This window comes from Gorilla gorilla, chromosome 8, assembly GCF_029281585.2.
Source record: "Gorilla gorilla gorilla isolate KB3781 chromosome 8, NHGRI_mGorGor1-v2.1_pri, whole genome shotgun sequence".
NCBI classification, from domain to species: Eukaryota; Metazoa; Chordata; class Mammalia; order Primates; family Hominidae; genus Gorilla; species Gorilla gorilla.
Window position 1 is genome coordinate 95,040,051 of NC_073232.2, and position 26,572 is coordinate 95,066,622.

At 39.5% G+C, this 26,572-nt stretch overlaps 1 protein-coding gene and 1 long non-coding RNA gene across 9 annotated transcripts in view; one reads left to right on the forward strand and one right to left on the reverse strand.

Moving 5' to 3' along the window:
* The window catches only part of NRG3 (neuregulin 3), a 1,121,069-nt gene that overhangs the window by 795,197 nt on the left and 299,300 nt on the right, over window positions 1-26,572 (forward strand). The window lies entirely within an intron of this gene.
* Window positions 15,048-25,516, reverse strand: LOC129525061 (uncharacterized). The gene is made up of 2 exons (XR_008669094.2): window positions 25,335-25,516; window positions 15,048-15,359 (listed from the first exon to the last, which is right to left on the reverse strand). It is a non-coding gene; the product is annotated as an uncharacterized lncRNA (long non-coding RNA).

The window sequence follows — 26,572 nt, forward strand, 5'->3', positions numbered from 1 at the left end:
ATCTTTTATTAAAATGTTGTTATTATCCCAGTTCTACCCATGACCTTGACGGTCTCATCTCCAGTAATTTTTTCTTCCACTTCATCATATCCACCCACTTTCATGATCACACTTTGGATCTAATCATCAACTCTATACTAATTCCATTGCTGTGCTCTCAGAAAACTTTGTCTCCTCATGACTGGTTGATTCAGTAATACCTACCTTGATCTTTTATTAACCTCATAAGCATCTTTAGTCCTTTGATCCCTCTTTTTTTAATACCATACCAGCAACCTTAACATTTTCCTTTCTTTCTTTATCCTGCTTAGATTCCTTGGCCCATCAATTCAGGAACTTCAGTGCACCTCCACATAACAGAGTGCAAAGAACATTTCTGAGTGCTTATTTCACATGAAATCTCAACAATATTTTACCCATTGAACCCACCCTCTCTGTGGTGACTTTTCTTTTCCCTGGGCATCTACTCTACTAGCTTTGCTCCAATTATCTGGCTACTACTTCATTTTTTTTCTTTCAGACAGTCTCACTCTGTTGCACAGGATGAGTACAGTGGCGCGATCTCGGCTCACTGCAACCTACACCTCCCAGGTTCAAGCGATTCTCCTGCCTCAGCCTTCAGAGTAGCTGAGGTTACAGGCATGTGCCACCACGACCAGCTAATTTTTGTATTTTTAGTAGAGACAGGGTTTCACCAGGCTGGTCAGGCTGGTCTCGATCTCCCGACCTCAGGTGATCCACCCGCCTTTGCCTCCCAATGGCTACTAATTCTTTACAGATCCATTTGCAAGCTGAGCCTTTTCTTCTCAGCCATCAGTTGCTGGAGAGCCTCTGCTTATGCTCTCAGGCCCCCTTCATAAATTATTCTGTATTCTCTCCCTTGGTGCTATTCTTTATCATCTATGTGAGCAAGTCTTCAAACCTTTATTATAGCTCAAAATTCTCCAGAGAGATATAGATGTTCATAACTCCTTCCCTTGACTGTCTGAATGGAAAATTAAATTCAACTTGTCCACAATTAAAATGTTAATTATCCCATTTAACCTGATTATTTTCCAGGTATGCTTCTCGGAGTGAGACCCTATTCCCATCAGGTTCCATAGTCTGAAATCCTCAGCCTTCCCTCTGACACTACTCTTTCCCTTATTTGCATCTAAAAAAAATGATTTTCTGTCTCTCAGATCCATCCATTTCACTTTCATCTCCATTTCCACCACCATAGCCCAAGTTACCATTTATAATTTTGGACGAATGTTGAATAATTTCCATTTTGACATTGCCGTATGGTTAATCCCTTGAATCCTCTTCCCACCATGGCTAGAGTTCTTTACAAACTGCGGATCTGACTTCTATCCCAATTCTGACCCTTTATCCTCCACTGTTAAATCCCATCATGGCTTCCTGTTGCTCAGTTTGCTTTTCCAGAGGTAATCTGAAAATAGAACACTTTATTCTTCGTACTCCAGCCATGTGTTTATTCATTTTTATACTTGGATATGGTAATAAATATTTGTGAGATGACTTTAATAAACGCATGATACATTATATATACAGAGTGTAATAGGGTACTTGCACATCGTCTAAAAACTTTAATGCAACAGTGATTCTACACAAACCTCCTTTCCATCTTTGGGAGTTTGAACAGCACCTAATTTAAGTTGAAAGAAGCAGAGTTCTGTGTTTCTGACTGGGGTCCACAGCAGAGCGCCCCTGCCTCTACGTCCATTCTCCTCACCTTGGGTTCCAACACTGACACAAAAATGAGGGACTATAGTCCTCTGAACTCAGGAGTGGTCAAAACATAACCTAAAGCCCAAAGGTAGCTGGAAGAGTTGTGATATGATTCTCATAACCAACTCTTCTCTAGGTGGCACACAGAGATTTTTGTCTGTTTACTGAAACAGGCACCACCCTGAGGCAGTACCATGGTTCTGAGTGTAAACACTGCCCAGATGTGGCTCTTTCATGCCTCGGGTGTGAGGCAGATGTGAAGAATGATGTCTCCAGCACCAGGAGTAGGGCTTAGCGATCTGATGTTAATGTGTTTTTTCCAGCTGTGATTTGGATATCTCAACAGTGGAATAATTTGCCCAAAGTACCCATTGACTTTAAGTAGTCTTTAGTGCAGTGCTCAAAAGGCTTTACACAGAGATACTGCCTGGAAGGAAAGCTAATTTTTTTCTAACTCACAGGCCTGAGATAATGACAAAAGGAGAGGAGAATAAAATTAAAGAGGGGAAGACTTGAGAGGAGGTGAAAGTATACCATCTACCCTGGGGCACCCCCAGCCAAGTGATATTAAGTCTTACTCCTTGCCAAAAATGTCAGAATCCTCTTGTGTGTGTGCTCCCAACAGTTACTTGGACCTTGGGAAGCCAGAATTCAGGAACATGAGCAGACTTCATGATTCTGCTAGTAACTCTTTGTTCACCTCAAGAACAGCTCTCAAGAGCCCTTCTGGCAGTAACATCTCAGATAACTTCATGCTTATACATATGTATGCATACACCCACAGGCATGAGGAAAATTTTAGATGCAAAGCTGACAACATTCCAAAATTTTTGTAGAAATTTGCTAAGCAATAGAAATATATCAGTGAAAATAATACAGGAGCTAAATTTATACGTCAGTTTCTTGCTCACCAACGCAGTTTTTCAATATGAAGGAAGTGAAAAATTAAACCAGCTTCCTCCCTCCCTCCCTTACTTATTTTCTTTCTTCCTTTCTCTTTTCTTCTCCTCTTCCCTCTTCTTCTCTGCCCGCACCCTCTCCTTTTTAACTTTTATTTGCCTGTTTGCCTTTACTTTTGTTTTCAAAGCCCTTTGAGGCAGAGATGAACTTCTGGCAGAATGTCTAAAATTAGCTAGGTTCTCTGGAAATGCAGAACTATTTATGATACAGTTGGCTTTCTCAGTACTACAGAGAGCCAATAATAACCACTCTTAAATGATCCTGAATGTGGCTAGTATGCTTCATTGTTGGGAAATCTGATTTTATTACTCTCTCAGATTCTATATTTTTAATGTATTTTGTAACCAATGAGATTTCCACAAGAAATAAGGATTTGGCCTTCCCCTTGATGAGTCAAGCCTGCATATTCCCCTATGAGTCATGAGTCTGCATATTATTAGATTGGAGTTGTTCCTGCTAGATACAGGCCAAATTTACCCCAATTTGAAAATATCAAACACTGTAATCTTAATATAATATTTTGATGTGTCTATTATTAGGAATGGCCAGAGCAAACAGTTGAGATCTGTAAGTTCATATTTAGGACCAAGTTTCCATGCTCTGTGTAGAGACTGAGAAGCGTTCTAAGCCTCCATCAGCAGCTGTTGCGTCCACTGAATAATTCATTCAGGAAACAAGGACTGAGTACCTTTCATGTGCCAGATTATCTCGAAGGCTCTGGTGACCTTAGGATGAACAAAAAATTATGCTTTCACAAGTAGAGGGAAACGAGTATGAATTTGGGAATTGTCTGCCTTTACATCATAGATTGCCTCTATTTTCTGGTGGGAGTTTAGCCTCATGATATTGGTGAGAGCCACAGATCCTGAAGGGCATGAATTTAAGGCTCAGCTATGCTACTTCCCATCTGGGAACTGCTGTTAAAGTCGGTAAATGCTCAAGAAATCAATCAGAGGCCCTTCTCCTCGTTCTTCTTTATTTTCCATCATCACCACCATCGTCACCTATAATCACCATGATGATATTAGATATTGGTGCAAGTAGAATCAGAGATGTGTATTGTTTGATCCAAATATTGTATGTTGCAAATTGAAAGTCTGCCATCCTATAAATATGAAGGAGCAGTTAGGGAGTTTCAGTAATAAGCAAAAATGAAGGTAAGTAACTTGGACTAGTCAGCCATTTATGATGATAATAATAATAATAATAATAATCAGAAATAACAAAGTAACTGTGAAGTTGAGATATTTGAAGACTAGTCCCAGTACTAAGGTGCTTTGGGGCAATGCACAATTTTCTAAAAGTAATCATTGTCTTGAGTTGGACACAGAATAAATTTTTAGTACTTTATTTTCCTGGTTCTTCAGTTTAATTTTGCTACCCAAACTTACTACCAATTATGGTTTCTTTACTTCAAAATTCCAAAGCTCCCCAGCAATTTGCAGGGTGAGATTTTGTGTGACTGCTGGAAGGCACATTCCAAAACATAAAGAAACTTTGCCATTGGCAGAAATGGCCTTTCTGGGACACATTCATCAAAAATGTGAAATGAGAATTTAAAAAGCCGCAACATGCCGGGCGCGGTGGCTCTCGCCTGTAATCCCAGCACTTTGGGAGGCCGAGGCGGGTGGATCACGAGGTCAGGAGATCGAGAGCATCCTGGCTAACACGGTGAGACCCCGTCTCTACTAAAAATACAAAAAATTAGCCGGGCGTGGCGGCGGGCGCCTGTAGTCCCAGCTGCTCAGGAGGCTGGGGCAGGAGAATGGCGTGAACCCGGGAGGCGGAGCTTGCAGTGAGCCGAGATCGCACCACTGCACTCCAGCCTGGGCGACAGAGCGAGACTCTGTCTCAAAAAAAAAAAAAAAAAAAATCTGCAACATGTGGCATCCTCCACCACTCCCCTTTGGAGCCCAAGTGACAAGAAGAGAGGGTACTTTACTGAGAATAATTTTGTTTAGACCACTATAAGACTTAAAAAAAAATTAATAACTTTATTTCTTAAAGCGGTCAAGATGACCTTGATTCTGGTGATTAGAAAACCCTGTGTCTGCTGAACTCCTTGCCTTCTTTCACCCTACTCTCCCTCCCTCTGTCATTTCTTCCCACTCTTATTTCCCACTACTCATCATGTCTCCCTCTCTTTGTCTCTTTGCCTTCTTTCACATCTCTGTTTTTGTTCTATCTCTCCCTCACAAATCAATATTCTCCTCAGTAGTCACCCCATAAATGAAGCACAAACACACATCAACACAAACGTGCACAAATACATGCGTCATAAACACACACAAACTCATTTTTGTCCACATTGCACAGTAAATTATCAGAGACTTGATAATACTTGTCATTGTTAATGAGCTCAGTCATGCTTATTATTCAGTCCTATATCATTTTTCTACACCCAAATGAACAAGTATGGTTGTAGAGTTTTGGAGAGAGAGTACCTGCTCTTTTTCAAACCTGTAGGAAGATTCTTTCATGACCACCATGTTATTTCAGGCAGTATCTTCCTTCCCTAGCTTACCTGTCTAGCAATAGATTTAAAGGACATATGTAAAGAGAAACTTAAGGTCATAATCTTCAGGACTCACAAGACAGGTATCTTCTCCTGTGGATCCTAAAGCTTATACATTTTTTTGGCTCTCTTCAAGAAAAAAAACAAAACAAAACAAAAAACACACACAAATTTACAAGCAGAGAGAATTCACCAAAGTTAGCAGAGACTGGGAGATCCAGGTCCTCCTTTTGTGTTCTTTTTAGGCAATGCATTGAAACATGTTTGCATAGAGAGTTTCCTGATTGCAACCTGGCATCTCCTCTCTACCTGCAATTCTCTGCATTTCCCATCAATTCTCAGCCTCCTTAGAGGGTTGTATAAGAGATGAACCCTGAGGCCTGGGCTCCATTCTCTGCACAGTAAGTCCACCTCTGGGAGGCAATAAGCCCAAGTTCCAACCTTCCCCCTTAGGTGGAAGGCGGCTGTGACAATGAGCTTGGGACCCTAGCCTGCATCCACAAGATGTTGCCAGTCCATGCACATAGCTCCTCCTCCCATACCCTAAGGTCCTCACCAGTGCCTGGAAAACCCATCATGCTTCAGCGTACTATGGCCTTAAAACAGCTGCAACACTGTGACTCCTGTGTCTCTTTCTTAGTTATGTCACTTTCAGTAAGCTCCAGTTGTTACAGGAGAATGAATCTCTGGCCGGGACCTTACCTTGGGTGGTGTTGGTCTCATTGGTTGAAATATGTTAATGTGATCGAAAAGCCCAGAGTATCTGGTCTGTTTTTAGCTAAATATGGATTAAGGTCATTTCAGAACCTGGCTAAAGCAAGCATCTTTGACTCCCCGTTAAGGAGCAGATTGCCTTGAAAGTCTTTGATCTAGCCTGGCTTTGTCATTTTCGCCACTCTGAAGATACATGGAGCAGTGGATTAGTGACTGTCATTCTTTGGAAGCACTGCTGAATAGGGTGCAGAGCTTGGACTTCAGGTTGGACAGCTCTGGTTTCTGAGTTCCAATCTTGGCCCTGTCATTGGCTCTGTGATCTCACACACGTGGCTCAACTTCTCTCCTCTGTATTTCATCCTTTGTAAAATGAGGTAAACGATACTTCATAGGTGGTGAAATACCTGATTACAGAGAGATGAATCAACTCAGTTGAAACCACACACCTATTCAAAAGTAGAACCAGAATTAGGGATGCTCCAATGTCACATGTGTGATTCCTCTACAAGAACAAGTGGGAGATAATTAGGCAGCAGTCAAAAATAATGTGAAGATATGCTAACATCTATTTATCACAGGCAAAGTTTTGATTAATTACATGAGTGAGGACTTTGTTCTTTGGCTTCCCCTACTCTCTTCACTGTCTATATCTCCCTATCCATCCTATATTTAAATGGTTGTTTCCCAAGTTTCAGGCCTGAACTCTTCTGTTTTCTTTCTAGGTTTTTTCCTTACTGATCTCTAATATCAGCAAAATTTCAGTTGTCTTCTCTGGCGTGTAAGTTGTAAATTTGCTTTTTTAAGAAAGCCCAAATCATGAAGATGAATTTCCTGAGACAGTGAAGACTAAGCTGAGCCAGAAAGAAGCAGGCCTCAAGCAGGCGAGAGTACTAGGAAAGAAATGTTTTAGGCAGTGGGGACAGAAAGTGCAAAGGGTGCCTGGTGAGAAGGAGCTGAGGCCGTGAGGAGAATGGAGAACAGGCCATGTGGCCAGAGCACAGGAGAGGGGTGGCACCAGAGGAGACTGGAGAGGAGGAAGGGGGCATCTTTTTATATTGATTTTAAGGAAAATGGGGTATTGATTTGTTTGAAAGTGCACCTGGGTGATAGACATGATCAGATTTGTGGTAAAACAAACAAAAGAAATATGTGGCCCCATGGCAAACAGAAGATTTCAGGGGCTAATGTCAATGTGGAGGTAGTAATGAGCTCTCTGCCTTCATTCACGACTAATTACAGCAGCTTGGGTGATCATGGTGGTGGGGAGGAGATGTAAGGGGGAATGCTGCAGCAGGTCCTCGAATATTGTCATTTTGTTAGACTGTTGACAAGGGAAAAACAAAACAAATCAAAACAAAACAAATCAAAACAAAACAATTCCAGGCCTGGGCCCCTGCCTGTGTGGAGTTTGCATGTTCCCCTCAAATCTGCGTGGTTTTTTTGTTCGTTGGTTTGTTTGTTTTTGTGATGGAGTCTTACTCTGTCTCCTGGGCTGGAGTGCAGTGGCACGATCTCGGCTTACTGCAACTTTCGCCTCCCAGGTTCAAGCAATCCTCCTGCCTCAGCCTCCCTAGCAGCTGGGATTACAGGCATGCACCACCACACCCGGCTAATTTTTTGTGTTTTCAGTAGAGATGGGGTTTTACCATGTTGGCCAGGCTGGCCTCAGACTCCTGACCTCAGATGACCCACCTGCCTCAGCCTCCCAAAGTGTTGGGATTACAGGCATGAGCCACCGTGCCCAGCCCTTCATGGGTTTTCTCAGGTATTGCTGTTTCCTCCCACATCCCAAAGATCTATGCATGAGGTCAATTGCTGCAGTGTGAGTGAGTGTGGGTGCATATGAATGAGTGTGCCCTGAGATGGGATGGCTGGCATCTTGTCCAGGGCTGGCCCCGCCTTGCACCCTGAGCTGCTGGGACAGGCTTTAGCCTCCCTTGACTCTGAGATTGAATAATTGGGTAAATAATTATCTTACTTTTTAAATTCATCTTTCTTAAATGTATATATAGCTCACATTTATTTCAATGGTAAATAGTAGAGGTCTTTATTTAAAATTGTGTGATATTTTAGTGACCAGAAATAGGCAGTAGGAACTTAACTCTTATTTATATAAATTAGCCTATAGTAAAGTTGTTTTCATTATACTGTATTTTGCTTAAAGTGGCAATTTCTAAGAACCTATTGATGACATTAAGTAAAGACTTACTGTATTTGGAATTAAGGTGACATAGATTGCTGACAGATCAGATGTGGGAATGATGGAAAGTGAGAGGTCAGGATAACTCCTTGATTCTGGCTTGAGTGCAGAATGAGTGGTATGAGGTCTACCAGGAGAGAGCACACTGGAGACAATCCACAGTTTGGGGGTTGGGGGATGGAAGAATAGCCTCAGCTATAAATCTTCACTGGGCTTTCAGACAGGTTGAGTTTAAGATGACTTTGCAGTCGGGATCCATGTGAAGATACCAACTAGAAAGTTAGGTCTGGAGCTCAAAGGAGAGGCCTATGTTAAAAATATAAATATGTGGAGTATCTTTAAGTAAGTGACCATTTAAGCCAGTGTCATGAATTCAAATGCTCAGAGGGAAAGAACATAGATCCAGGAGAGAACGATCCTAGGGTTCAAGACTGAACCTTGGAACTTCAGCAATAAAAGGCGGGTTTAGGAGAATGATTGAATTAGTCCAGCATACAAGATGTTCAACAGTGTTGCTGGGCAACGTCAGGGTGGCCATATGATTTCTTGTCCAAATGAGGGGCCTTTTGAAAGTGAAAGAGTGCTAACCAGGAGTATCAAGGCAACATGTGTAAACTGGGACTCTGTATGGCAAAATTAGAGAAAGCAAGTAGTTAGATTTATTCAGGTTGGAATTGTGACAGAGATGCACACCAGGAAAATAAAGAGACAAGAGAACTCAATATGGAATTAGTCATCCAGTGCCATCTGGTTGACATTCTTGCCTATTAATCTCTTCCTGCATGTTACTACATAAACTTTCCACACTATATCTTTTTTCATATTGCCTCATTTTTGTTCAGAAACAACAGTGGCTCTCAGTTGTCAGGGTGAGAGTTTAGAATCCCTAGCTAAAAACCCAAACTCTTAGTTCATCTGGCCTATCTTTTTATTCTCTCATTTACTTTATCATTTAGCTTTCCCGAGAGTCATATTTGCCTTTTTACTGACACTTAAACATGGCTTAAGTATCATCTTCTCTAGACTTTTAATAAGTAATTGAATATAGTCCCCTTTATGATCCCAGCAAGGAATGAGCCTTATTGTCTATCAGTCATTTGAATCTACTAGGAGGATGATTCATCCAGCACTCTATATCTGATAACATCGGGAGCATGAGTTTCCAGGGAAGTACATTCAGGTAAAGTGAGAATGTTGTGCTGGATGCGAAGTCTCAGATCTCTCAGATGAAGTCCCGTTTTGTTCCCCACCCCCACCTGCCGTAATGAATTCTTTAACCACCTGATGGGTTCTCCTGCCCACTGCACAAACAAAATTAATTCACATAATTGCAGAAAAGAAAGAGTTTAATTGACATGAGGCCGGCCACACCATGGGGGAGAGGGAATTATTATCTCCTCAAAGGCTTCTAGATTAGGGGGTTTTATTTATGTTTATTTATTTATTTATTTATTTATTTATTTATTTATTGAGATGGAACCTCACTGTGTCGCCCAGGCTGGAGTGCAATGGCGCGCCTCGGCTCACTGCAACCTCCGCCTCCTGGGTTCAAACCATTCTTCCTCCCCAACCCCCTGAGTAGCTGGGATTACAGGCACCCGCCATCATGCTGGCTAATTTTTGTATGTTTGTAGAGATGGGGTTTCTCTATGTTGACCAGGCTGCTCTTGAACTCCTGACCTCAGGTGGTCCGCCCACCTCGGCCTCCCAAAGTGCTGGGATTACAGGTGTAAGCCACTGCACCCGGCCTTGGGGTTTTTCAAAGATTGTTTGGGGGAAGTGATGGGAGTGGCTAGACAGTGGATGTTTGTTGCTGATTGTTTAGGGGTGAAGTCATAGGGTTATGGGAAATGATCCTCCTGTGTGCTGAATAGCTTCTGGTGGGGCCACAAGAGCAGTTGGTGAGTCCAGGTGAAGCCAAGTGTCAGACATGCAAAGAACCCGAAAAGACATTTCAAAAGGCCAGTCTTAGGTTCAATAATAGTGATGCTGTCCACAGGGGTAATCGGGGAAGTTGCATACCTTTTGATCTCTTGAATAATGACTGGCAATCCTTTATGTCTACACCTTAGCAGAATTCAGCCCCCTCTATCTGCCTAGCCTGGTGGTCTCTCATTAGCTTTACAAAAGTGGTTGAGTTTTGGGGAAAGGCTATTATCATTTAACCTATAAATTAAATGCCTCCCAAAGCTAGCTTGGCTTAAGCAGCCAAGGAATAATTAAAAGCAGTTTGAAGGCTCAAGGCAAGAGGGGAGTTGGCTAGATCAGATCTCCCCCACTGCCATAATTTTCTCACTATTATAATTTTTGCAAAGGCAGTTTCAGTTCTAGTACTCTATCTGGGATGTACCTTACTTCACTTACAAATAAGCACAGATCATATTTTGTATCTACATAACTAGGCAAGAACCATCCTGAAAGGGTAACAAATTCTATGAATCCATCCAAATATAAAAATATTCACACGATGTTTCTGTAATTCCACACAGTTAGAAAAAAAAATCATATAGGAATCAGGGAGGTGTATTCTCATTCAATAATAGAAACAAAATGTCTTTATTTTGCTTAAAATCAACAGGAAAAAGCAACAGCATTGAAGTAAAGAAAGAGTTTCATTGACACAAGGCCAGCCACACTATGCAGAAGAGGGAGTTATTATAGGAATCAACAGAAAAAAGTCCCAGCCCTTCTGTTCACGTGCTTAAAAAAAACTATCATAACATCAGAATTGAACTTCTGTCTTCATTAATAATCATAAGCTACCACATATTATGTTGATTAAAAAAAATTGAAACATCTGCTTGGATTGCCTTAAGGAAGACTAACCTGTTTTCCTGCTAAGGGTGTTTGCATTCTTTGTCACTCTAAAGGTGAAAGGACATCAGGGGACCGCCCCCAGCCACCCTCTTATTCATGTTCCTGGACCACAGAAAAAGGTGAACATATTTTGGTCTGCCATTTCTATTTGTGTTTTTTTTTGTTTGTTTTTTTTTCAAGATGGAGTCTCACTCTGTCACCCAGGCTGGAGTGCAATGGCACAATCTTGGCTCACTGCAACCTTCACCTCCCAGGTTCAAGCAACTCTTCTGCCTCAGCCTCCCAAGTAGCTGGGATTACAGGCGTGTCCCACCACTCCTGGCTAATTTTTGTATTTTTAGTAGAGACAGAGTTTTGCCATGTGACTAGGCTGGTCTTGAACTCCTGACCTCAAATGATCTGCCCCCCCTCGGCCTCCGAAAGTGCTGGATTATAGGCCAGAGCCATGGCGCCCAGCCTCTATTTGTTATTCTCTAGTAGAGGACTCTGAATTTTGATTTTTTTCTTTGAACGTTTTTTTTTCTATTGTAGTTTGGAGTTGCTTTTAGGGGGAGTTAACGCATTTGTTGGGCTCTAGGTCACTTTGAGGCAGAGAAAACTTCAATCAGACCTCTTAGTTTTCTTAGATATCTGAACTCTTAATCTGGAGCATGCATTTTGTAATTTAAATAAAACTTTTCCCTTTATTTTCTTCAAAATTATCTTTCTTTCTTTTTCTCTCTCTCTCTTTTTTTTTTTTTTTTTAAAGCAGGGTCTCATTGTGTCACCCAGGCTGGGGTGCAGTGGCATGATCTCAGTTCACTACAATCTCGGGCTCAAGCTATCCTCTCACCTCAGCTTTGCTAGTAGCTGGGACAACAGGTGTGCACCACCACACCTGGCTATTTTTTGTACTTTTTGTAGAGATGGGGGTTTCACCATGTTGCCGAGGCTGGTCTCAACTCCTGGGCTCCAGCCTCAGCCTCCTAAACTGTTGGGATTATAGGCGTGAGCCACTACACCTGGCCCAAAATTAGTTTCATTTGAGTTTACATGGGGTGGTTGAAAGTTTTGGGGAGTTTTTTGTTTGTTTTTGGAATCAGTTTCAGACTATGCACTTTTTGGTACTGACAGTTTTACACACAACAAGATCATTCATGCAAAAATGAAGAAATAGAAAAATGAAACTCTTGCTTTTTTCTCATCTTTCTCTGGCTTTTCTTCTCTTATGGCCATTTTCTCCCTCTTTCTTTTTTACTGTCTGAAACTCTTTTCATAGACTTGAACACTGCTTAGAATTATAGAACTATTAGCAGGGGCAAATTGTATGCCTCTACAATACTACCTCAATTCTTGATCCTCAGAAGAAAGAATTTGACCAAGGGGGTGTAAGGCAGAGTGAGAGACTGAGGCAAGTTTTAGAGCAGGAATGAAAGTTTATTAAAAAGTTTTAGAGCAGGAATGAAAGGAAGTAAAGCACACTTGGAAGGGGGCCAAGTGGGCAACTTGAGAGTTAAGTGCACTGTTTGACCTTTGTCTTGGGTTTTGTATGTTGCATGATTTGGTGGGTTGCATTACTTCTCCATTGATTCTCCCTTTGGAGCGGGCTGCCCACATGCACAGTGGCCTGCCAGCGTTTGGAAGGGGCCACATGCACGGTGTGTTTACTGAAGTTGTACACCTGCTCACTTGAGGCCTTTTTCCCTTACTAGCCAAGTGTTCTAAGAGGAAGGACATATACCAGTTAAACTCCGCCATTTTGCCTCTTAGTGCTCATGCTTGAGCCCACACACATAACTCCTGAGATCTTATTAGGAAGCAGCTGATCACCCCTCCAGGTGTTTCCTATCTATTGGAAGACTGCTTTTCCCTGGTCACTCGCATCCGTGTGAAGAGACCACCAAACAGGCTTTGTGTGAGCAACAAGGCTGTTTATTTCACCTGGGTGCAGGCGGGTTGAGTCCGAAAAAGAGAGTCAGCAAAGGGAGATAGGGGTGGGGCCGTTTTATGAGATTTGGGTAGGTAAAGGAAAATTACAGTCAAAGGGGGTTGTTCTCTGGCCGGCAGGGGTGGGGGTCACAAGATGCTCAGTAGGGGAGCTTTTTGAGCCAGGATGAGCCAGGAAAAGGAATTTCACAAGGTAATGTTATCAGTTAAGGCAGGAACAGACCATTTTCACTTCTTTTGTCATTCTTCAGTTACTTCAGGCCATCTGGATGTATACGTGCAGGTCACAGGGGATATGATAGCTTAGCTTGGGCTCAGAGGCCTGACACCTGGCACTGGCTTAAACCAACTGTTATTTTAGAAAGACAGTGTGACAACTGCCTGACCATCACCCGATGGTCGCCTGACATTCTTAGGTTGGGGGCCCCTCTCCTGCTTTCCTCATGCCTGCCTGACTATCTACTCCAACAGAGCAACAGTGGACATTACCAGAGTTTTTTTTGCCTAAGAGATCACTCTGCCTCCAGGACTGTGGGTTCTGATGCCTACTGCATTTTATGGAGCTCCTTTCCTCAGAATAATGTTGACAGGATAAAAACAAATCCTGGGATCATGTCTTCCTTGATATTTCTGAGCACCGTGTATACATACATATGTAATGATGGACTCACAAATATGCCACTCTTATACTCAGTATTTGAGGTGGACAATCTGACATTGGAAATGTAGACATTGTAGTTAGACCTGGATTTCAATTTTTATGCTTTGTTTTGTGATGTTGACTGGGCTGTATTAAATGTCTTGAGTTTTAGTTTCATGATCTATAAAAGTAGAGTTATAATTTGAAGGAGAACTGAAAGGACTTGATGAGATGACCATTGTGCTGTTTTGTACATAGTAGATGCTCAGGAAGTGTTGGATCTTTTCTTCTCACTCCGTCTGACTCTGGACTGTTGTATAGTCATAGTCAAAAACTTTGTAGCCAAGGTCTATTATAAAACTAGCATATTCATCATAATTATGGCATTTCATAGCAGGTGGTATGTCACGTTCAATGCTCAGCTAAGTAATTGTTTAAATTCCATACAAAAAACAAGTATTTTTCTTACTCTAGTGAAAAGAAAAATCTTGCATTTACGAAATCACTTGAAATAAGAATTTCTGGTATCTAAATAAAGGAATATAATAATATAATAGTTAATATTTACATAGCATTTTCTGTGCCAGGCACTGTTCTAAGTCTTTACATATATTAGCTCATTTAAGTCTCATGATGACTGGCTGCATAATTAGTGAGGTCAGTCTAGTGAAAAATAGTGCAAAGCTGCTTGTTCAAAAATTATTAAGAATTTTAACATGGTGATGCCAGAGCATTAAACTAAGAGTGGGGCCTTTCTGATTACAGGGCAGTGTACAAATACCCAGGTGACATATCTCAATCTTCATATCAACTCTATGAGATAAACACCATTATTAATTGCAGACAAAATAATTACGAAGTGGGGAAAAGCTAACTCACACAAGGCTACAGGGACAGGAAGGGTTGGAGCTAGGATTCTACCCAGGTAATTAGTGTTCAGAATCTATGTTCTTACCTACTGGAAAAAAAAAAAGAAAAAAGTCTTTTGTTTATGTACTAACCTTTATTTTATAAATTGCACTATCTATGTATTTTATTTCAGAGCTATGATATCAAAATATCTATTTTGATATGATCATATAATATACCATATTCATCTATATCAATGCCATGGTTTGTACAAATAGAAAAAGATCTGATGGGAAGCATTATCCATGTAGCTAGTTATACCAAAACTAATATGAATTTTACCAATCACCAAACACTATTCTAAGCCCTTTACTTATATTAACATCATATAACTTTTAATACCACCCTACGAAATAGGTACTATTATTGCAATCATAGTATTTTAGATGAGAACATTGAGGAATGGAAGACATATATCTTGAGCAATGCCACACATCTAATAACTGCTAAGGTGAAATTTGAACCCCAACAGGCTGGTTGGGGTCTTCAAGGTACTTTATGTTAGCCTCTTGACTGTGATGAATGAAATGTGCCATTGTTTTAATTTTATCCACTGCTAAATCACCAGTAATCAGCAGAATGCCTGACACATTAAATAACCAATCAATGTTTGATGAAGTAATGAATGCACTGAGTCCTTTGAAAATTAAAATTTTAATCATGCAAGTAATACATGGACACATGCTCCTTCTAAAATGCTAATAAAATAGTCTAAAGAAATCAAACCATAAATGTCTTACCAGACCACTCTCCCGCCCTTGTCATGATTTTAATCTTTATTCTCTGGACTTTTCCAGTAAGGACCAAGATTTCCAGGAGTGTTCTGAGTTTATGAATCGCTGTTGATCATGCTGTGAGCCGACAGGGTTGACGTTTGCTCTGAATACTCAATGCAGCTCAATATGATCCTGAATATGGTGAAGCTTTCTTCAGAGCCATTTCTTTTGCTGCAGACACATAATAAATGCCCTAGTTTCACTAGGCAGTTTCAGTGGAATTCAATTTGAATGCTAAAAATGATGCAGATAATTATAAGCAGCTTCAATTCCAGTTACTGTCCAATCCCCGCCTGAAAGCTCCTTGCTAAGGGATGTTAGCCACATGATCCTGGGGCTGCTCAAGGTTAAGCTGTTCTAGGCAAGAGTTTAAATGTGCTGCCACAGGGCAGGTTTACTTCTTTCTAAACAACTCAGGCTGTTTTCTCTAGAGCCTTGAAGCCCAGGGTCTAGACAAGACATTACTGGATTTTATGTCAAAGAAGAGTATAATATGAAAACATAATTGGGGCATCACTCATGGTTGTTAAGACTGACTTGTGATAAAAAATCATGTGAGAAAAAAAACTGCCTTTTGGGTAAGCTTTAGGAGGTGGCAATTAAGGAACTTGAGTTTTGGAGCAAAATTGCCTTATTTGAAGTCTACCACTGCCACTGTTGACTGAACAATTGACTGATTCTGTACAATTTACTATATTTTCTGAAACTCAGTTTCCTCATTTGTAAACTGGAGATAATAATTGACTTACCTCATAAAACTGTGGTAATGTCAATTGAAACAATTAATGTGAAATACCTAATATGCAGAGATTCTCAATAAATATTAGATTTTATAAGCTTCATAAAATTAAAATGTGCAGGAGGAACAATTTCAGAATAACTCAGTCCAGTTGGAAATATTATGCCAATATTTTTGCTGAAAGCTGGTGAAATCTTCAACAGGGACTGGCAGAAACACCAGTGCTTTACTAGGCTTTTCTTGGGCATAATATTCTCCTGAAGTAAATAAATTGACAAATAAATCAATACATTGACAAATGTCATTTGTCAGTAAAGTGACACCTTCTAAAATGAAGGAGTTACTCTTTTGGTTTCATTGCTATTTAATGGTATGTTCAGAAGTGAACTGACTTATTAACTAATGTGATCTGAGTGACTGTGATGGACATTCTCCTCCAAAGCTGATAGAGTGCCTACAACACTTCCTGCTCTGTAATAGGCACAACATAAATATATAGTGATTTGCAAGCCACCTTTTGGAGGAGAACACTTCCCATTGTTTTTATATCTTCTAATACACCAGTGCTTGGTAAGGTCCTCAGAAGAGAATCCTGATACCTGCATTTCTTTTTCCCTGGTTTCCTGCACCGGCTATGGTGGGCGTAAGCTCAGTTCTCAACAACCGCCTGCTGAATAGAACACTAGGCAAGGGAACAAGGGGTTTTAAAGGCACTGATAGCTCTCAAGAGGCTGCTCCGTCTGCCAAGAGATGAGAGCCATAGATTCAGAAGAAAATTTGGAGAATAAAAGGTTTAGAAAGGTGACTAGAGTAGGAGGAGGAAAACAAAGAGACTTTAAAGTGCTCTTCTCTTGAAGCACCATGTCCTCTCACTATTTATTGTTTATCAGGTACCCTTAGACTGGATACTAAGCAAGGCTCGTCACCACAAACCTTGTCACATGCACATTGTCCCTTCCTACTCTTTGGAGCTACCATTGTGTTTGTGAATATCACACACTGTTCACTTAGATATAGATAGATAGATGAAAGATAAGATAGATGGATAGATAGATGATAGATAGGTAGATAGTAGATAGATAGATAGATAGATAGATAGATAGATAGATAGATAGATAGATAATAGATTAGGAGATAGAAAATGTCTTTGTATTTATCTGGTGATGGGAAATCTTGAAGTTTGGAGTCAACCTGATTTAGTTAGGGTAAATAATAGTGCTTGCTCTAACAAGTTGAGTGATCTTGTACAGTTTAGTGGAAATGACTCCTTTATGGGCAACAACTGCTGAATAGTTGATTAATTATTTTTAAAATTATGTTTAAGAGAAAAGTATTCTGAAGATCCGAACATCTCTTAAATATGTTATGTTTGCAAACATAGGAATTTATTCACCAGTCCTTTGATGGAGACTTAAAGCTTTTCTTGAGTATTGGTGTACTGTTTAAATTTCTTACAAAACTCACTCCCATATATAATCTATACATGTAATCTATGATTTCTAGCTTCAGTTTCTTTAAATAGGACAAAAACTAAAACTCTTTGCAAATTATGCTGTGGGGAAAATTTGACAGATGTTTACCACACACCCTCTCCCAAACAGATTTGTGAAAATACAGACCATGTCTTAATTTTTTTTTTTTTTTTTTTTTTTCTGAGACGGAGTCTCACTCTGTCGCCCAGGCTGGAGTGCAGTGGCGCGATCTCAGCTCACTGCAATCTCCGCCTTCCGGGTTCACGCCATTCTCCTGCCTCAGCCTCCTGAACAGCTGAGACTACAGGCACCCACCACCACGCCCCACTAATTTTTTGTATTTTTAGTAGAGACGGGGTTTCACCGTGTTAGCCAGGATGGTCTCGATCTCCTGACCTCGTGATCCACCCTCCTTGGCCTCCCATAGTGCTGGGATTACAAGCGTGAGCCACTGTGCCCAGCCTCATGTTTTAATTTTGTATTTCTCCCTCCCTCCCTTTATCTTTCCTTTCTTCCTTCCTCCCTCCCTTCCTCTCTTTTTCTTCCTCTATCTCTTCCTCTCTCCCATTGATCACAGTATATACTGTAGAACCTTGTATATAGTAGCATCATGAAATAAAGGAATTAAATTAATAATGGGTAACTTGCCTACTGTAACACCTAACATACATATAATATTCAATAAAAATGCTGTTACCATTATTGTTGTCATTATATGTATATATGTTTATCATTATGTTTCTACCGAAGCAAAGTAAATTGGTGTCTTTAAGATAATATTAAAGAAATGGCTAAGGAAGCTTACATGAGATTTTCAGCAAAGTTCCAAGAATTGAAAAACTATAAGTAGCAGATGCAACCTAGAATTCCACTTACCTTATAGTGATAAAAGACACTACATTAGTTTAAGTTTACTAGCCCATCCTGTTGAAATATGTGTGCTCATATATTTTAGTAATACTTGTATTTTTGTGGTGAAATGGTTATGCTTCCGAAAATAACAAATTCCAGTGATTTTAGTTCAAAACCGTTAAGAGCTAGAGCTAGAAAACAACTTTCTTACTTGCATTATTTTTCTTTACATTTTCCTAAACTATATGCAGGCAAAAAAATGTTGTGGAAGTGCTGTTTTATGGATAAAAGCTCTGAGGTACTATTTGCCTGCATGCTACTGAACTGAGTTTACATCCTTGCAAACAGGAGGCTTCCCGGAATGTGCTGTGTGTATATATTCAGAGTGCCCCTGTGTTCACTGTTTTAAGTATTGGGTTAGAGATCTCGCTAAACAATAAAGTAGCATTAGCTCTCCGTAGACAGGTAATCCTATTATCTTTAGATACAAGGATACATTTTAATAATACAGATACGGAGATTAAAGCAGGAGGATTGAGAAAGCATCCCATTCCCTCAAGGATAATGGGTAATGTAATCATGCTCTTGCACTAAGCAAATAAATTAGAAGTCTTGATTGCATCACAATGGAAGAGATTCATACTTCCATTTCTTTCAAAAGTGATGGCAGTCTGCTTCCAAACTAAGGCCATTTAACATGTCTTTATACATTTTTTCCTAGTTTTTGAAAAATATTTTAAATTGAACCAAAAGGCAAATACGTATAATGCTAGTTGATGCTTTGGGGGATATATCTTTCTATAGAAACCTTCCCTTCCAATGCCATTGAAAACCAAATTTCAAAATTGAGCACTAGAAGTAAGCCAATAATCAATTACCATTGATGGAACAAAAAAAAATACATTTTTGTCAATATTACTGCTTTCTTTTTTCTTTTCTAGCTTTGAAAATTAACCCCCATTATGTATGACAATCTCTAAACTAAAGAAACAGTAAAACTCTTGAATATATCTTTGTACAGCCTTTAAGTAATTAATGGAGTACAACACAGTGGTCTCGATAAAAGTTCCAGAAGAACTCAGGAGGGCAAGAGATGCTGTAGAAAGGAGAGAGGATCAAAGCTGTGTCTTGCAAAACAGAAAAGATTGGGGCATGAAAAAGGTGTGGAGCAAGCAAAGGTACAAAAAATTGTTCCAGAAAAAAAACTGACTAAATAGGAATGTAGGAAGTATCAAGGGAATATAATTTGGGCAGATTCTGAAGAACCTTTAGTGCCTTGATAAGGAATTAGACTTTAGGATATCTGCAGTATCTCTCAGCAGGGAAAAATCTTGATAGCAGTGGGTTTGAGAACATGAATATGGGAAGGGAGGGTAAGGCAAGTCATCTATGAAGTAAGAAGGCCTTAGTTTTGAATATTAAATGATAAATAAGAAAAAATATGAAAAATGAACAAGCAAGACTATGTAGATGGCCGAATAGACAGAGGCCCCCCCCAAAACTTAACCACACCCTCATCTCCAAGAGCCCAGGTGTTTTTTCCTATTTATCATCTCAGCTGCTCAATGGCTCATGCAATTTTAAAGCAAGAAGAAATAATGAAATAATGATGAAGCAGATGCAATGTGTAAGTGCACACTGGGATGAATAAATTATAGAAAATGCACTGCAGTTGGAAGGAAGGAAAGGAATTACTGAAAGAAAGTAGCTTCATGGTTTTCTCATTGAGATCAAACTCAGTCCTGCTCAGTAAAAACGAACTAAGTACTCTTGGTCTGGAGGCCTGACCAGGACCTTAGGAACTTGTGATACAAAGACTGGAAGTTGCCCTGGTTGAGTCAGTGAGTGAGTGGTGAATGAATGTGGAGGCCTAGCACATTACTCTGTACACTCTGTAGACTTTATAAACACTGTACAGTTAGGCTACACTACGTTTGTAAAAAAATTTTTTTTCTTTAATTGTAAATTAACATAGCTTGCTGTAACTTTTTTACTTTATAAACTTGGAATTTTTGTTACTGTTTTGTAGTAATACTTAGTTTAAAATACACTTTGTACAGCCATACACATTGTACAGCCATATGAAAATATTTTCTCTCTGTATATCTTTATATTATAAGCTTCTTTCTACGCTTATAATTTTTGTTTTATTTTCTACTTTTAAACTTTTTTCTTAAAAGCTGAGATATAACCATATACACTAGCCTAGGCCTTCATGGGGTCAGGATCACCAATATCGTCATCTTCTACTACATCTTGTTCCACTAGAGGGTCTTCAGGGACAATAACACACATGGAGCTGTCATCTCCTATGATAACAATGCCTTCTCATGGAATGCTTCCTGAAGGAACTGCCTGAGGCTATTTTACAGTTAACATTTTTTCTTTTAATACCGTGTACTCAGAAAGAGTATACTCTAAAACAACCATAAAAATTATAGTATAGAAAATATATTAACTAGTAACAGAGTAACTTCTTATCATGATCAAATATTATGTACTGTACAGAATTCTATGTGCTATGCTTTCTTTTTTTTTATTTTTTATTTTTTGGAGATGGAGTTTAGCTCTTGTTGCCCTGGCTGGAGTGCAATGGCACGATCTTGGCTCACTGCAACCTCTGCCTCCTGGATTCAAGCGATTCTCCTGCCTCAACCTCCCGAGTAGCTGGAATTATAGGTGCCCACCGCTACACCTGGCTAATTTTTGTATTTTTAGTAGAGACGGGGTTTTGCCATGTTGACCTGGCTGGTCTTCAACTCCTGACTTCAGGTGATCCACCCACCTCAGCCTCCCAAAGTGCTGGGATTATAGGCACGAGCCACCGCTCCCTGCCCCATGTGCTATACTTTTATAGGACTGACAGTACAGGAAGTTTGTTTATACCAGCATCACCACAAACACATGAGTAATACAGTGCACTACAACATCATGACTACCATGTCACTAGATGATGGGACTTTTTCAGCTCCATTATGATCTTATGGGACCGCAGTCATATACGCAGTCTGTTGCTAACTAAAACGTCGTTATGCAGTGCATGAGTGTATTTGATGCAACACAGTCATCTCAGGAATTAAAGTGGCTGTGTCTAAGTCCCAGTAGCCCTCCGTTTTGACTTATTTCCTTTTCCTCAAAAATTAGATGCCCTTTCAACCTGGTTTGACAAAAATCACTGAAATTGATCAATGCATATAGGTTTTGGGTCTATGAAAAAATCCGTATTTAGCTCTGAAGAGAACAATAAGAGAACTTGACTGGGAGTTGTAAATGTCAGTGAATAACGGGTTATGGGACATGAAGCATATTTTCAGATTTCTCAGAGAACCATCCTTGGGTCCAAATGACTTCATGTTAAAGAAACAGAATAAAATCAACTCAGCATTCCTGCTGACCAGCTTTCTATCTCAGTAAGTAAGTCATCATGCCCTCCGGAGCAACCATCTTAGGTCAATCAAAACATTTGGCCTCATTAACCACTTTGGATTTATCTTAGGACTTTCTTATTTATAGTCTTCCCAAGGCTTAATGGGCTTCAAAATGTACTTTTCCCTGGTTCATGTTGAGTTGAACCAAGTTCTGTGCTTTTACTCAGCAGGCAGTCATTTGACTGTCAGCTTTTATATTTTTCTCTATGATCAAGGAGTTCATACGGCTGCTACTAGGTTCCTAATTAACATTCCTCCATCACTGCATCCCTGCTTGTAATTATTCTTCATGCCACCTTTGTTTCCTCAACCATCAGGAATATATCAATAGGTCAAATCGTTTTAGTACTTCTGACTTAGCTCTTCTTTAAGCTTCGTAATTATTAGATATAAACTGCAGATAATACAGATCTCTTATTTCAGCAGATTCTGTGATTCTGCTTTTTGTTTGTTTGTCTTTGTCAGGAGAGAAATTGGACTAAATTCTGAAGAGTGGCCATGGTTTGGGAAGATAGAAGAGGGTGCTGCATATAGGGATATTAGGAGCAGAGCTAAAAGGCAGGAATCAAGTTGCGTGTTGGTGAAGATATGTGATGTGTTCGGTGTAGAGAGGTACACCCTTGAATTTGAAATGTAATATGTTGGTTGGGGGTGGGGTGGAATAATATAAACCTTAGAATAAGAGTAGGTCTAGGAAGCTGGTCCCCACCTCTTCAACTCACCTTACAGCCACCCAGCAGGCAGACGTATCTCCCAAATCTGGTCCTTTTATTCTCTTACTCTGGTTCTTTCAATGAGACTCCAGTGCCTTCAGCTAAATTTCAAATGATTTCTCCTGCCATTCTAGACATTGCAGGTCCCAGCACACATGAGTTTCCTAAACTAATCTTCAGTCCTTGCTCTCCTGCCAGGCACCTCACATTTCAGCCACATTCAGTACATCCTTGAACTCACCATGAACACTCATTTCCACATTACCACCCATGTGCTCGCCTGCTCTTATCTTCCACCTCCAGTGCACTTATAAACTCCTACACAGTATGTAAGATACAGGTGAAATATAAGTCATTGTATCATTCCTCAGTCATAGCTATTTACTTCACTACATGTACATCCGGTACCCTTGAACATATCTGTATTACAGCATTTACCACAATGTATTATATTTATGTACTTACATGTCTAATCTGCCACCTAGACTTGAGCGCAGCGTTTTTATTTATCCATGTTCCCCTTAAAGATTCTCATATGCCTGATAGATGGCAGGTACCTAATCGATGTTTGTTAAAGTGTTTTGGATGGAGAATCACTACAATGTTCTTTCCTAAAAAATCCCAGGAATTTGTGGTATAACATGACTGGTCATTGTTTAATTAATGTTTTCTACTAGAGATTTTTCTTAGTCAGTCTTCATGATTTTTTTTGGTTAACAAATATTTTTGGGACTTTAATGGCCAAAATTATTTCTAAAAAATTGCTTCTGTGGTTGTTGGTCATTCACTTAGAAAGGATTTACTGAACACTTCCAATTAATGAGCTAATTTCAGTTTTCTGAATCACAACAATATTTATTTCCCAAGAAGTAAACAAATTTCTGCATATAAATTAGAATTTTATTAGGTAGCAGTTTTATAAATCATGTAGTTTAGAATGGCATTCTCCTAGAACAAATCCATAGGTCTCTTTTAGAAAAAAAAAAAAAACGAAAATGTCGCCTCAATAATTTTAGATGTAATTTCCATACACATTTTATTGTTGTGTATTATAGATTGATTACTGCTCCTGATAGATTTTTAAGTTGCTTAAGCATATAAAAGCCCCAATATAATTTTCCACAGATAGATGGAGAGAAAGAATTTTTTAAACACAACTCTATAATTTGTATATCTGAATCCTGATCTTTTAAAGCTTTCTTAGTGTTTTCCTTAGCAGAAAAAAATGTTTATCATTAGAACTGTTAAGGAGGAATCATATCTGCTTTTATAAAGTGCTTTATTTTTCAAAGTAAAGGAAATGCGACATGGCACCTTATAAAATTGCTGATCAAAAATGGTCAAATGTTGGCAGTTTCATGTGGTTCACCCTAATACTTACAGCTTGATTTTTTGAGAGGAAAAAGGATTGAAGGACGTAAAAATGTTATCTTCCAGTAATCTCAAAAGATACCTGAGAAAGAACTATAAAGTGAATGCTGATATACTGAATATGAAATGTATCTTCATAAAAATGACTGTAACCTGGTTAAACAAGGCATTTTTCTCCTGGATTCTGCACACACTAGTAGAATAAATTCAGTTGGTTTCCATTCCTCTGTCAGTTAATGCACGTAAGTCTCACCCATTTGTAATGTCTAGAAATCTCAAAAAGCATCAGAATTACCATTAATGATGATGATCACAGTCTGCTAGATGCCCAGGAATGACTAAAGACTACTACTAAAGCCCCAGTAGCAGTCAATATAGGTTATGCTTCAATAACAAACAAGTACCCCAAATCCTTATAGCATAACACAATGTTTATGTTTAAAATTGTGGTATGAGTTGAATGACTTTCCAGAGCAGATTTTGGAGGGGGAGAATACTCAATTATGTACTTTTCATTACCACAAACTGAAGCGGCACATTCTCAGTTCTAGTTACATTTTATTTGCTAGGACTCTGGTCTCAACTAATTGGAAGACGAAAGTGTAGTACAATGAATGAAGAAAGGAGAGGAAAATCAGATATGGTTGAGCACTAAACATCTTTACCATAGTTTGTAAGACTAAATAGACTTCGTACATTTTATTTAGTATTTTTTTCATTCTTGCTTGGGGAAATCTTTCCAAGATACATTGCCAAACTGGGGTAAATGAAGATGAAAGAAAGTCTGAGACCTAAGAGGTTTAATTTCTTGAAACTGTTTTATAATGACCATTTCCTTACTTCTTTTTGCCTTGTTGATTCTTTCCTCGTTCATTCTATTTACCACACGAGACATAACTCCACATAGCAAGATTTTGCCTTGTCTGGTGCCTTCATTTTCATAATTTATTTCCATACATATAAGCAGCATGGGTTACAATGGCAGACAGAAATCTTTAGCTTTGAAATAGAATGGCCAGTGAGAAGCATGCCCACATGAAGAATCTCATATAGAGAGAAAATTTAAATTTCAATAGAGTGTTTTTCTTAAACTTAGAATTGGCCACTTTTTTTTTGTCATTTCTTTTCACTTCACAGGAACATAGGGAAATCTTAACTTCAGAAGCAATTTGCATGCAATCTCTCTTCCTCGATGGGTGCGGATTGCCCCCTTCAGCTCCTGCTAAGCTTTATCAAATGGAGAAAGCCTCATTTCATGCAGGCAGGAGTGGAGAGTGGCTCTAGTGTGCATGCTATCCTTATCCTCCAAAATATTTCACATAAATAATATGTTACCATCAGAAACATAAAATATCAATTATATATTGTAAAGCAGAATTTATAATTCTACATAGAGTGTAACTGAGCAAAAATTCCATTGAGGTATAAAAACAGAAAATGCAAAGAATCTTTGCTCATATGAAACTGACAACATGCCATCTCCCCTTCATATGACTAAACCTGCTCTCCCAATCCCATTGTACCGTTTGGAGAGATTTACATCAATCCAGAACAAAAATTACTCACTTTACCTTAAGTATTGTTAGCTTCCTTATTTCATTGTATTTCTTCAGTTCCTTCAGTTTGTTTTTAACTGAATATTGGTTTCTATTGGTTTCTTCAGTTATTTTTTAAATGATGTAAAAATAAAGTTTATCTCATATCCCTATTAAAATCTCTCAACACTCATGTCTCCCTGACAGCCCCTGCTCATTCTCTTTCTTCCAGCCTGGTACTTCCTTCACTTCTCTCCTTCCTCCTCTTTCTCCTTCTTCTCCTCCTCTTTCTTCTCCTTTCTTCTTTCTTTTTCCTTGTCTTTCTCTTGTTCTTATTTTCCTTCCCCCTCTTCTTCCCTCATCTGGAAGTGGCTTATGATGCACCCGAATCAGAATCCCGACGAACAAAAATTATGATTATCTCAACCTTAAGAAAAACAGCTGGATTCTAGAAAACCCTCAAAGTACGAGATTTGGGAAAGAAGCACAAATGTCCCCCAAGTCCCTACCCCACTCTCTCATGCCGAGAAAAAACAGCTTCACAACACAAAGCTTTTATGAAGGGCTAGCAGTTCCAGTGATGGGCTCCTGAGCCCTGAGCCTAACTGGTGCCTGTTGACCTCACTGCTGTTCAAATACTGTCTTCTTGTCCTAAAATTAGACATTACCTTTATTTGATTTTCTCTGGCACTGTCTGCCTGCCAACCAGCTGCCTCCCCTGCCACCCCCACACACACTGGTGATGCATTCCAGATCCAAATCCAAGTCCTGGTTGCTGACATGATTCCAGATCTCACTGACTGTGGGATTTGTCTAGAATTATGAGGCCAAGTCTCATATTTTGAGATATGAAGAGGACAGAAACATAAATAGACCCAGAACAGGATCTCAGTGTTAACTTTTTTATTTGTGTGAAGGACAACGATCTCTCCATTTTATTCTCTCTTTAATACCTATTTCCAAACATAAGAAACTGGAACTTATGATGTGCCCATAGTGTCAAACATTTCTCCAGGCATGGTACTTCCACTGTCTTGTTTAATTCTCACACAAACCTACACAAGAACTGTTATGATTCTCCTTAATTGATGAGGCGCCAAAGTCCAGAGGGATCAAGTAACTTGCAAAGGCTCACAGTCATGTGGCTGAGCAGAGGTTCCAATCCAGGGCATGTTAGTGCACACGGGCTCTTCCCTAGTGCCATAATTCCTCCCCTCAAATAAGATATTCCTGGTAATTTATGTTTTTTGAACCAATAAGACTTATCCTAATAA